Here is a 13,216-nt window from a genome sequence, read left to right as displayed (position 1 = left end):
TGTGTTTCCAAAGATACCAAAGCTAGGCCCTGAATTTACATGTGTTGAGAGTAAACCACTTATTCAGAACTTTGGTGGTTCACTTTGTAATATTTATAGTATGAAAAAAAGTAGAAAATAGAAGCAGACCAGAAGATTAGTGTAGCTTGCGCTACTAATTTTGCATCTTGTTGTTATTAAGAAAAACACCTTAAGTTTTAGGAATGTTTGGTTAAGGTCTCTAAATGTTGAATATTGGAGATTTTCCATGTTAGCAATAATAAGCAGCTGTTAGCGTTGTAAATGTTCAGCCCAGAGCAGGGACTCGCGGGGCCTCTGTTGCTGATGGGAACCCTATTTCTTGGAAAGCCCTGCAGAAGCACATTGTGAGCATCGGATTGCTGTCGTATCTCCCACGTCAGGGTCTCTGCAGTCCAAATGTCCTTATCGCCAGGCCTCTGAGATTCATGGAAACCTGCTGAACTCTCCTTAGGAAATCACAGAAAGTAAACCTGGTGCTGGTCAGTCAGGGGAGTTTTTGTAATACCAAAGTAGCATCAGGACAAGAAGAATACCAGCACTGTTAAGTGGATATATTGAACGATCCCAGAGCACAGAGGAGAAAAGCGATAGGTTTTGGGCAATTAGGAGGGAGTATATTGACAGCACAGGTTCAAGTTAAGGGTAGAAATTGGGCCTGGAGGTTGATAAGCCAGCACAGACCGTCATTAAAAAGCAAACGTTAGGTCTGTGTGGCACAATACTGAGCTGCTACATGCTATGTACATGCAGAAGTAAAATTAATACCGTTGTGTGGTATTTATTTAATAGTGTTATGTGAGATGTGTTCACCAACAGGGAGATTTTTGCAGCCGGTGGATCTCCTGGGCTGTGTCATCTTCCAGGCCCAAAGATGGAGGGACCAATCCCGCTCCAGTGCTGAGCAAGGTGCTGTGAGCCAGTGTTGGCCACAGGGCAAGGCAGATCCAGGTTGCTTGTTTGCCTCAATTACCACTACAGGGACTGAAATATTGACCCAGAGCCATTGATGGTAGAGAGAGGGGGAGTGAGGGGATGGTGTTGTGAGTGAGACCCTGAGAGCAAGGAGACGTAGGGTTTCTTGAGCCTCAAACCCACTGGCAGGGCAGACACAGGGACTTCTGAGCAAGGAAACTATCTGCTGCTGCTCATTTCTAGCAAGATAAAGGCTTTGTGAACCATTTGATGACTAGATGAATTTATGTCAGCTTCAAATAGAGGCTAATTGGTCAAGCAAGTGATGCTTCATCCTCAGGCCCCTGTGTCAAGGGCCCTGGGAGCTTTGCTCTTGAAGGCACCTAATTTTTCAGGATGGTCCAGACTGAATTTGTAGGTAAGGCTCAGTTTAGGCTTTTCATGTGCATATCTCTTCAGTGCAAGCCATAGCGCTTGTTCACAGACGTGCTTCAGACGTGACCAGATCCGTGCAGAACAAGCCCGTATCTCCGGTTCTGGTGATCCAGCATGGACCAGTCTCCACAAGTTTGTTTTCATGGTTTAAACCAAGCCTCTTGCTTGTTTGAGAAATTCAAGGTTTTATTTTCTTAATTACCTTTAGTTTTGGAGCTGCCCTTAAGGCTATTTGGAATCTATTGAAACATGCCGAACTCTAAATCAGAGGTTCCTGTATTTCATGTGGAATTCACAGAAATCAAGTATGAGGTTTCTGCTTCAATCATGTGGAAATTTATTTTAACTTCCAAAGCATACTGCGTTTTCTCTCAAGAAACAGATTATTTCTGTTTAATGTTGAGCTCAGAATATATAATTTCAGGCAGACTGAAATACCTTTTTCCAGTCTGCAAAATAACCTATGGGGAAAAAAGTACAAATCTCATTGTGGTGCTTGAGATTGTCATAGTTTTCATATGTGACTGGTGACGGTGCAAGGTAAAGAAAGGCTCTGGGGACATGCTACAGGATATTCATGGCCAGTTTGTGTCATGACTGAAGTGTGTGGTGGCTTTAGTACAGAAATAATCTAGTCCTGTAGCTGACCCCGTGCATCTCTTTGGGTGCATTAATCTCCAATGTGCTTCTGTTAGTAGATTTTTGTTTGGTTGGGGCTTTTTTCTTTGTTGCTTTGGGGTTTTCTGTGGGTTGGGTTGGTTTGTTTTTCCTTGATACCATCTGTAAAAACCTCAAGGTATGTGGCATTTTCTTTGCAGGGAAATTTTTCTAGAGGACTGGCAAGAATTTTTTATTCTAATGTGCAGTCTATTCCTATTCTTAATTCTTCCTGTTATTGCTGATTGTAGAGCTCATCGCTGCAATGGCACCCTTAAACCAAACTGTTACTAGGTTCACAGGTCAGTTGCTGATACATAATGTAAGGGCTCATTTCTGTCCTCTTAATGGAGCTCCTAGATATCAAAGGGAACTTTTCCTGGACACACACACAAATATTCAGCCTATCAAAAGTCTGTAAGTCCTCAGAATAAGTGCTTCGCCCAAAATGTAATGCTCCCAGTTGAAATGCAGGCATGATAAAAATGTCAGATAAAAACATGAAGGGGGAAGAATTGGGGGGGGACTCTTCTTGCTACCGGCTGCTGCAGAGCGGAGCTGGAGAAATAGATCAATTCACTTAAGTGCCTTTGAATTATAAGCTTTCTGTCTGCAGACAGCAGACTTGTTTTCTTTTTTTGTATTTCAGCGTTAACAGGGCTTCTCCTAAGGAACTGTGACTTTTAATGTCATTATGTATGGATTTGTGTAGATGCGAATGAGACACACAAATTGGTTACCAAGATACAATTTGAAGCAAACATCCTAGGGCCTTCCAAGTTGGCAGGTTGGTACTGATTTCTGAGTCATCTCAGCCCAAAATATTAGTTTGTATTTTTTCATTTTGGGCTGGAGAGGCAACGTCAGCCGTCTTATCTGACTGATGCTATCAGGTGCTTTCCACTCGTTTCCTAATGTATATCCTAGAGACAGCCAGACACACACGTAAGTCTGGGTACGAATGGCGCTGAAATTAAGCAGGATTCATTTTCATTTATCGGAAAGGTGGAGCAGCTCAGCGAACTCCAACAACTGCTCTATAGCGGGGTAAGGCCTTGACAAGCTCTTTCAAGCTTGACTTAATTTGCCTCATCTCATTTGTTGCTTTCCTCATCTTCCTTTCCTCTTCCCTGTGTGTTGAAATTCTCTGGGTGTGGTCTAACGTGTATCATGGTTTGTTGTGTTATTCCCTTGTTTTTAATTTTATAGAATAGTGACTGCTAATTAACAACCCGTTAGCTAGTTCTGAGAGTTATCCTAGAACACGGCCTTTAATAATAGGGGATTGATAAATGGCAGGGGAGCTGCTTCCAGTCCTGCGTTCCTTCAAAGAATCATTTAACAATGCACAATATTTCTTGATGCTGCCCAATACCTGTTTGTGAATTGGAGCTGCTGCTGAGGTTTTCTATTTTGTCCTGCTGGAGTTGCTGAAATGGTTTCATTTGACAGGAGGGTATGTTCAGAGGAGAAATACTAAGATACGTGGAACAAAAGTATGTTTAAAGTCTCTCCACCCAATCCAAAATGGGATTTCTCAACATCTTGCAGGGTGTCTGTAGCGTAGCCAGCTGCAATATTAATGGCACTTTACTGCAGAAGTACCAGAGCCCTGTAACTCTCACATAATAAATGAATTGTAGATACCACACTCAGCAGAAATAATTAGCAGGATTTACACTGTGTTCTCCTCATAAGGAATGAGTCAGTTCTTCCACGCTCCGAGCATGCGGAAATTCTCAGAGAAAATGCAGCCGAGTGCAGTTAATGATTATAATTTCATTTAGGTATTTTTTTGCTGTTGATGACAATGTCGTAACAAATAACTTACGAAATTTCATACCTTTGTGTCAGTGCGTCCGAGCTTGCAAAGAAGCTTATGGCTGAATATTGAAGTTTTAGAAGATTAGCGTAAGTTAAGAGAACTATTTTCAGGAACGTAAATTTTCATAGGGCAAACCTTTTCCTTTCTAGTTCCCAGTGATCAGAAAGCGAAATTCTTACACATGTTTACAAGCAGGACAAGCTGAACTTCAGGAAGTCACATGATTTCCACCAACACCCCATATTTAGGCATTTAGATGAGGAAAGCAATGAAAAAAACCTTCCCGTTACAAGCCTCCCGAAGCTGACATATATTATCTCTGCGTAGCCACGCTCCCATATGTATGGCATAAGGCCCCTTCCCGCTTCGTTCCAAGAATTTATATCGCCAGATACTTCGGAGAAGTCGAAGTCACGGTCCTGACCTGAATGTGTGGCGGCTGATACAGGGGGGACTTTGCTTTGGAAGCTCACAGCGAACGTGTGCAGTAGAAATGAAAGTACAACCCCTTGTGCACCTGGCTGTTAATAGCTAAGTAAATAAGCAAATCTGCAGTGAATAACAGCGTAGCAGATGGAGCTACTTTATCAGAATCAGAAAAGTAGAAATCTAGGAAAGAAAGCGTCTACTGTTAGCGTTCCTACCAACTCTTCACCTCCTGTTGTTCTCTAATTACTGCAAACCTTCATTCTTCCATTTCCAATAGAGGAGAGTATAGCTAAGAAGAGAGATAGAGATTGTGAAATAATGTGATATATGTTTGGTTTGGGATGAATAATGTAAAAATATCCTGCTGTTGTTAATCTTGAGGTCGATGTTCAGCTCCAATGTAACAGGTTAATTCCTCAGGGCTGAGATGTTTCTGGGTGCCTCTTTGGACCTCTTCCCTGGTATCTGAGTGAGATCCTGCGTCCTGAGGTGTGTGTGATCTCAGGAAACTGTGAAGAGAACCATTATATCAGATATAGTCCAAAAGTGGTGTGTGTTCTCCCTTCAGAGAAGAGAGCTAAGTTGCAATAAAAGTAATTGTGGGATTTTTGGAAGGGGGTAGATGGCATAGGGAGAAAGCAATGTGTTGCAAGTGGGTTAATGCAGCCCATGGGTACCATATGTTTTGAAATCCTTGTGGTCTGGGTAGCGACCAGACAGTTATTTTAGCATGATTCTCGCAGCTCCACCCCACTGAGCCTGGAGGTTCCTGCTGCTGTAGAGCCCAAAAAGTGCCTTTGCACCCTGGAGCCCCTCTGTTGCTTATCCACAGAAATACAAACAGAGCACCTGCGCAACAGGACGTTTGCAAAGAGAACTGGAGGTCACTGTTGCCCATACCTGCTATTCTGCAGGCTGCTGCTTTGATACGTTTCTGCATCATCAAACTTCACCAAAATCCATGTTTGAAGTGCAGATTTCCCGGTGAACTCTATGGAGGAGGGAGCCGGGCCTGTGTAGAAGTGCCAGAGTTGACTGCTGGATGCAGAACGAGACCTGAAATACAGGGGTCTGGAAGGTAGAAACCTTGTGTTATGCAGCCTTTCAGTTCTTTCAATTAAGATATTAGTATGACAGAGTTCCTGCTTTCATACTACACCCCAGTGATGCCTACTAAAGCTACTCCTTCAGAGAAGGTCTGCAGCCAGTTATCCAGATAATGAATAAGGGCAGGGAGGGGGGGTTACCCATAGCTAATACAAAACATGTGTCAGTCAGACAGCGACTATTCAGTGCATTCATCTCTTAAAATGTGATACATGCATCTCCTTAGAGCACAGGGGTAGCCTGAGGCACCAGCCTGAGGCCAGCGGGTGTGGGTCTGTGTCCTGGCTGCCATGCAGAGTGGGTCAATCCATGGCCCAGGTGATCCATCCATAGGTAATCAAACACTGTGTCCAAGATGTGATTTCACTGTTTTCTTTGTTAATGTAGTGGTTGTCAGTCTGACATAATCAAAAGTTTTGCCACTTACGTTGATGTTCTTCCTTATTCTAATTAGTAACTGGGCTTGGAGGGGATCTTAAGATCAGCTGAGCTATATAATGTAATGTAATGTATGTAATATAGTTGTGTACATAAAATACAAGAGTAATATTGACACGGAAGTGAAGAGACTGTATAAAACTGTGTAGAGTACATGGCAATGCAGCTCATAGTCATCTTTTGAAGATTACTTGACCTGCGTGGAAAAGGCTTATCTTCCTATGAGTAGAGACATCCCTCTGCTATGACATAATCTCACTTTTTATCTTCCATCTCCTTTATTCTTGCTGGAGAAAACAGAGAGAGAAAGATAAAATACACTCTGGTGACCCCTGCATCTCAAGAGTCCTTAATGCTGTGAGTCTTTCCTGGCAGGTACCTTTCTAATGACTGTTGCTGAAGGAGCTTCAGAGTTGTTGTTAAAATGGTTTGTTGCCTTTAGGACCTAAATCTGCCAGATGAAATCCCTCACCATAGAGGAGATGCAGAGCCTTCAAGAGGCACTTATCAGTAGAGCCATTTTGGTTGGAAGAGACCCTTGAGATCATTGAGTTCAACCATCAACCCACCCCTGGCACTAACCCGTGTCCCTGAGAACCTCATCTCCACATCCGTTCAACCCCTGCAGGGCTGGTGACTCCAAGATGTGTCCTCCCTCTCTCCATCCAGAGGCTCTGCAGCTCCAGGGAAAACTCCTTTGGAGGAAAGCGTCTGAAATGCTTCTCTCTGACAATCCTGAACAATTTCTGTACCCTGTGCAGTAAATCTTTTACCCAGAGGATGGCAAGTGAATGGGGAGATGGACCCTGGAGGGACTGACAGGCAGATGGAGCCTTTCTTACTTCCTGGGCTAGAAAGGAAAATATATCACTTTTTTTTTGCAGTTAACCAGTATTAGATAAGCTCATTCACAGCAGCCATCAAGCTGATAATGAGACAGGCTCCGTTTCAGGGAGATTATTGCTTTATTATGGAGTGAGCATTTGGTAGATGCCTTAATTTTACAGAATTCATTTCACATTCAGAATCAGTCCCTTTCTACCTGATCCAGCACTGTTGATGCCAGGAGGAGTTTTGCCATCGATTTCAAACCTAATCAGGCCTGAGGATTCTGGTCCTTTCTTTCCTTCATCCTTTTGGGCAGTTAAGATGCTTATGCAAGGCGTGCAGAGACTGTGAGATGCGGGGACCTTTGTGCCACACGTGATGGGAGCTTTGCCCCAAAGTGCTGACAGTCAAGGTGTAGATTTGGCATAATGAATGAAAGTAATTAAAACCAATTGGGAATAGGCATGGCAGAGGTCACAGCAGTGAGAGCAAGGGTTGCTCTGATTCAGTAGATGAATGTCCTGATTAAATCGAATGCGTCAGCAGCTCGAGGCTGGGAGGAAGAACCGGGGTGTTCGAAGGATGTGGCTGTGGGGAGACCTGGTGAGCAGAGATTAGGAGGGACAGTTCATGCCCAGAGGACTAGAATAGCTTGTCTACTAGTTTCATTGTTTTAAGGCATTTAAAACACACTGAGTTAAGCACTAACAAAGATGCCCAAGGGAACAATGTTGTATCAGTTATCTTCCTGAGCATTTGACTGTTTTGGTTCTATTTATTCTAGACAAAAGAGCCTGTTTGTGATGTTTCATCTTTAGCATGAATGTCTCTAATTTGGACATCCATTTAATTTGGAAAGTTTCCACAAGACACTACTGCGACTGTCTGATTGAAGTCATGACTTATAACCAAACGTCTTTCTCGCTCCATGTTGCTGACCACAGCTTTGGTTATGAATTGTGAAAGAATGTTAAAATCCAGTGTATTTTTCATTTTGTGGGATCTGTTTATTTTTGTTTTTAACATTTTGATTGGACAATGAAGAATGTCAGCGATGCCAGTTACAAGTGTTTAGGTACAAGTTTGCCTTTCAGCCACTGCGGGGGAGTGATTATTTGCTTTTTAGAACTGACAGCTGTGGATTTTTAGTTCTTTTTTATTTTTAATCTCTGGAAAAACATTGCCTTATAGAAAAGCCTGCTGTACAAAAGGTAAAACCAGGGCCGCGTTGGGATGATGACACCTCCGTCACGTCTCATTAACCTTTTCAGAGAGCAGTAGCAATGAGCTGAGCGGCATTTGGAAGCAGCAGCATTGTTGCCTCTGTTTCCCTTTAATCCCTTTCATTGGTCCAGTGACTACACGTGTCCCGATGACACATTTCTGAGTCACGTGCCCCAGAAAGATGGGTTATAGGGAGATACACGGTGTGGAAACTATTCCAGCTAGAGACCACGCTGACAGGTTCCACACATGATGTAAATCTGTGTATTCCTCACATGGACTTTATTAATAGCACAAGACTGAGACAAGGAGAGACAGTTACATTGCTCTTCGTGTAAATAAAACAACAGAAATATATTCTTTCTTGTTCCTTATCATGTTAAACCCGTAAATAGCTAATTGCCCTGCTGCTTAGGCAGCACATGAGACCATTGAGAAACGTGGAGCAGTGGAGTCAGAGCACAGAGATTTCCCTGAGTTGGGCTGTGGGCACGAGGGCACAGCATCCAGAACTGGAGAAAGAATAGGACATCCAGATAAGTATTTAAAAAACTAGTCTCAAGCGTAACCAAACTGAAGGCTTGTTTTGTGTCTGGCCCAGTGGGCACTTGGCAATGGAGGAGTTAGATGGTTTTCTTCCTCAGCTCTGCCATCAAAGGGATGCTGCTGCCTTTTCCAGTCAACTCTCTCCCATTCAATGGGACGTGGATTTCTCCCTGTGCAGGATGCTGCCCTGCGTGGGAGGTCAGAGGGAGAAAATGCTGTAACTGTAGGCTTTGTTCTGATTCTTCTCAGGTACGTAGTCACTTCCACTGTAATTCTTTCAGCTCATGGTAGTAGCAGCAAGCTGTTGCTCTGGTATATGAAATAAATACAGATGGAGGCACAAACCAGAGTGTTAGGACATTGCATATCCAGTTCTCTGTGTTCCCACCGACAGGAAAAATCCGAGAAATGTGTCTAGAGAGACTTGATCCAAGTATTTACATCTTCTTCCAGACTGAATAAACACACCTGCATGGAAAGGACTTCTATTAGCTGGGACCCTCCTGTATTAATCACAAACAATTCATTTAATCTTCGGCAACGTGGAGAAGTACAGAAAAGCTCTCCCAGTTTGACACCTGTGATGTGTATGAATTGAACTCCAGATTCTCACCTCTTTGGAGCCTGGGCTGTGCTCTGGGTTTATAGCTGTACAAAGGGGTTCTCTGACACTCTTAAGTGACGTGGGGAATCTGGGTGAAGACACAGATTCCAGGTAGCAAATAGGGTGCATTAAAAAGGAGAGCTGTCTTACAATACAAGAGACTTAACTTTTGTCTGCTAGTGAAATTATTACCTGAATTAGACAATAATTCACACATTTTTATTTGAAGAACAACTAGAAATTCTTCTTGGGGGCTCCAAACCATCCTAGGAAGAAGAGTTGTCTCCCATTCATGCACCTTTTATTTAAATGGGACACTCAGATAATCTGTTTCTAAATGTAGGCAGGGAAAGGAATAATATCAACCTGGTACAGCAGACAACTAGGAATCTGAATCACCATTTCTCTCCCTAGCTCTGCACCCAACAAGCATTTTGACCTTGTTTTCAATCCTCAGTTTAACCATGCTTGTAAAATGGATAAACCAATATATGTTTCCTATGAGGATACTGTAGAAGTCAAGTTTTTTGGCCATGAAAGATGCTTGGTGCGTTGGGCTGTGTTCTTACAGGTTCACTCTCAGAAAAAAAAGTGTAAAATTCAAAACATTCCTCTGTGTCCTTTGGTTCAAACGATGGAAATAAATTAGAAAAATGGTATTTAAGTGCTAAGCAGGGCTATTGCATTTACATTTGCACTGTGAGCAAAGAATTCATCATAAATATGCCAGGCCAACACTGTTTTCTATCATGTTTGGGGATGATTTACCTCCAGTACAATCAAAATAAAGACGTATTAGTGGCTAAGGATATTTGCTAAGTCTCCCAAGCCGATACAGTTTACCTGTAAGGAAGAAACAAATTTCAAATTCTACTGATATTTTTTTCTCTGTGTCTCAATTAAACACTCAAAATTAAATTCCTGAAATTCTTCTGCCACTACTTGTAATGGGTCAGAAGTGTCAGGGTACCCTTCAAGTGGAGCACTCTTCTCCAAGGCACTTTGCATAGCTTAATTAGTGCACTTATTTCTTTCCCTGTGCCTTCTCTAAGGGTTTGCCTCATGTCAGATGCTTCTAGTTATTAAGAATCAGAGCCAGAGGTCGATTGATGAGCAACTGATTGCTCAGGCTCAATGTAATTTAATGCAGCAGTTCATATGAGCAGTCTGCACAAGCCCTCTGGGGACCATATGTGCAGAGGTGTTCCTGGATGTATGGATCTATAGGCTCTGTGCAGTGCAGCATAAGGTACACATGCATCAGGGATGACTACAGCCATCACCATGACACTTTCTTTTATTCTACCACAGCAAAGAAGTTTTCAAACTATCAGAAATTAGCTGGTAGGTGTTTTTTCTCAGCAGGCAATGAGGGATGTTTCTAATGTCTGCAAGTACCTTTGTTGCCCCAAATGCCCAGCCCTGGCTGTATAATTCCTATAATTAGGCAGAGTAGCAAATGGTCCTTTTTTAAGGCTTGGAGCCAGTTCAAACCTCAGAATCACTGGTTGAATGTTTTTCTGTCCAAGGTTCTGCCTAAGCAGAACTAGTTCTGATTCTGACTGGCAATATGTCATTAATTTGAGTCCTCTAAAACATTTACTTGTGAAAAGTGAGACTTCGACCCTGAGGTACCAAAAATCCTTCAAACTAGATCACACACGAACAATTCATATAGTAGGTGGTGAGGTCTCTTACCAAACCTTTTTGGAACATAGCCATTATGTGGATGTCACCCACAGGCATACATGTCGTATGGGGTTTTTCCATTGGCCTGGGTTCTGTACTGATCCAATGATGGGAGGAAAAGTGGACTTTGAGGAATGCGGTTCAAAGGACTTGCGCTATTGAACCTGTGGATCAAACCTGGCTGTGTAAGTCATAGTAGTGACCTGTGAAGATACCATAAAATGGAGACAGCCCATGTAGGAGCAGCAAATGTATGGCTCATTGGTGGGACAACTGAGCAGGAGGAGCCAGACAAGGGGGATTACGGAGTGGAAGGCAGCAAAGGATGCTGTAGGAAACAACAGTCACCGCAACACTGCTGTGACAACAGCCTTGCTCCTCTGCCACCCTGTAGAGGTCTTGCTAAGTTACAGTTCTTACATTGGTTATCCCAGCCCCTGAAAAGCCTGTGGGTGTGTTTTTAAAGACCTGGTGACAATGTTACCTACAAGTTCTGAAGCACTCAAGGAGTAAGGAGTCACTCAGGTTAAAAAAAGAATCTGTCCAGATTGATGGATCTTATTGTATGAGAAAGGGTGGTAAGCTATATAGTAGGAGAGTGCTGGTGCGGTGGAATGTACGCTGAAATTGGTCCAGGTTTATCACTGTATTTGATGCAGATGCTGAAATACGGAGACTCTCTGAAGAACAGCCTCAAGGCTCTTGGTATATTTTACCCTACGTGTTAACAGTGCTGTAAAACATTGCTGCTAGACATCTTATTCAAAAAATGCCTACCTTCTTCCAAAAAGCTTTGTATTTCCCATCTGTGGTGCTGTAACCTACCCCTTTCTGCTAAGGGAAACCTGATAGCCCCGTGTATCAGTTCAAAGATACTTTCCAACCCCTATGTTGTCTATGCACAGTAGCTTTCTCTTTATCAGATCCCCCTATGTATACTGGCAGACCCCCAAACATTACAGTGGTTTTAAATGCTCAGCTTTGGAGTGTGAAGGCTGGCACAGGTGAAGTGAGTGGTGGAATCTCTTTGTTCCTGTGGTGCTTTTTGAGATTTCAGATTTTTTGCTCTTAGGGACAAAAAGCTATTCCACCCCGAGCACATCTTTTTTAATCAGTCTGCTGGTTGCCTGTGTTTCCATGTGTGCTCCTCTCGAGCTGCCTATAGCACCATGCGGCACTTCTCAGCTTTGGGGATTCCAAAGACCTTCCTGGCTCTAATGAAAGAGAGGGGCATTGTAAGGCCTCTTCATAAGGTTGAACTCTATGGAGGAAAGAGCAGGGGACGACTTGTCCCATTGCCTTCATTTTATATATTGACAAATGGAGGTTTGGAGAAGTCAGGCATTTTGACCTAGTTTACCGAGAGAGCAATAAGGAAGTAACCCAGAAAACACCCAGGAAATTCTCCAAGTGAAATAAGACAATAAAGTTCAAACTTGGCTTTCCATCATGAGAGCTGTCCGCAGGGCCATCCACCTCTGTTGGCTTTGCACAGTGCTGGATTTGTCACTTAGTGCTTTTCAGAAAGAACAGTTTAAAATTTGCCTTCTAGTGAGTGTAAGCAGAGGAAAGGTGATTGTTTGCATCCCGTGTGTTTTGCTGTGGATGGGCTTGGGGTTGGCGTCTCACAGGGCGCATGACGTTACATGCCGAGCGGGTGAAGGGTGGGTGAGGTGGCTGCCAGGGGTGCCCGGGCTTGTCGGGAGGATTCTTGCCATTCCTGCCCACTTCTTTCTCTGTGGTCCTTCTGAAACAACACGAGCTATTAGCAACGGTTGCGTTATGTAATGCATTTAGGAGGAAAACTCCCTCATGAAGTTTATGGTCCTGTTCTCTCTGAGGCAGATGGGTCAGATGGGGGGAGACGAGCAGCTGAGCTGAGAATGCACATGGACACCATCACCTGCCCTACGATCGCAGCATGAAGCTTCAACCAGACCCTCCATTTGAGCATCCTGGGACTAATCTGTGCAGAAGCACAGCCCCTGTAGCAGCCTGCTGTGCCCTGGGCTGCCTGTGCAGGGGCTCTGAGGGGCTGGCATGGCAATACTAGCTTGTAGGAGCATCCCTGAATCCTGGCTCTGCCTGCACCCCATTGCACCCTCTGAGTGCTGGGAGGGGAGCATCATGGGAGCCAGTGAAAGGCTTTTCCTCCCCCAAAATAAATGCCAAGAAAAGAGAATACTTATCTCTCGCCAGGGCCTGCTATTGAAAAGCGGATCTCAGTTCACATAAGCAGGAAAAAGACATTGAGGCTTATTTGTATTTCTGCCCCTGAGCACAAAGGGGCTAAAAAGCAGGCGGATCCCACCAATTGTGTGTTCCTCCTGTTTGGAGATGTAATCGGCATCCACATACTGTGCCACAGACTTTCCTCATCTCTGGGGGTTGAGTTGGGGCTGGGATGATGTAAAAGGGTGGAGAACCTCCAGTGTGGGGGTGAAAACCTCCAGGATAGGGTTGGAGGAGCAATGGTTCCTGATTCAGCATCTCTCCCCCAT

General features: G+C 43.7%; 1 protein-coding gene across 3 annotated transcripts in view; it reads left to right on the top strand.

The window, feature by feature from the left end:
- The first annotated feature begins 2,938 nt into the window (after positions 1–2,938).
- SLC6A6 (solute carrier family 6 member 6) overlaps positions 2,939–13,216 on the top strand; it is a 115,462-nt gene continuing 105,184 nt past the window's right edge. For 2 of the 3 annotated variants that reach the window (XM_005507541.4, XM_065075611.1), the window contains exon 1: positions 2,939–3,072. The gene's annotated coding sequence lies outside the window, so the exon portion shown is untranslated. The remainder of the gene's footprint in view (positions 3,073–13,216) is intronic. The other variant, XM_065075615.1, reaches the window with a different exon arrangement.

This window comes from Columba livia, chromosome 10 (genome assembly GCF_036013475.1).
Source record: "Columba livia isolate bColLiv1 breed racing homer chromosome 10, bColLiv1.pat.W.v2, whole genome shotgun sequence".
NCBI lineage: Eukaryota > Metazoa > Chordata > Aves > Columbiformes > Columbidae > Columba > Columba livia.
This window is presented reverse-complemented; position numbering and strand designations above follow the sequence as displayed.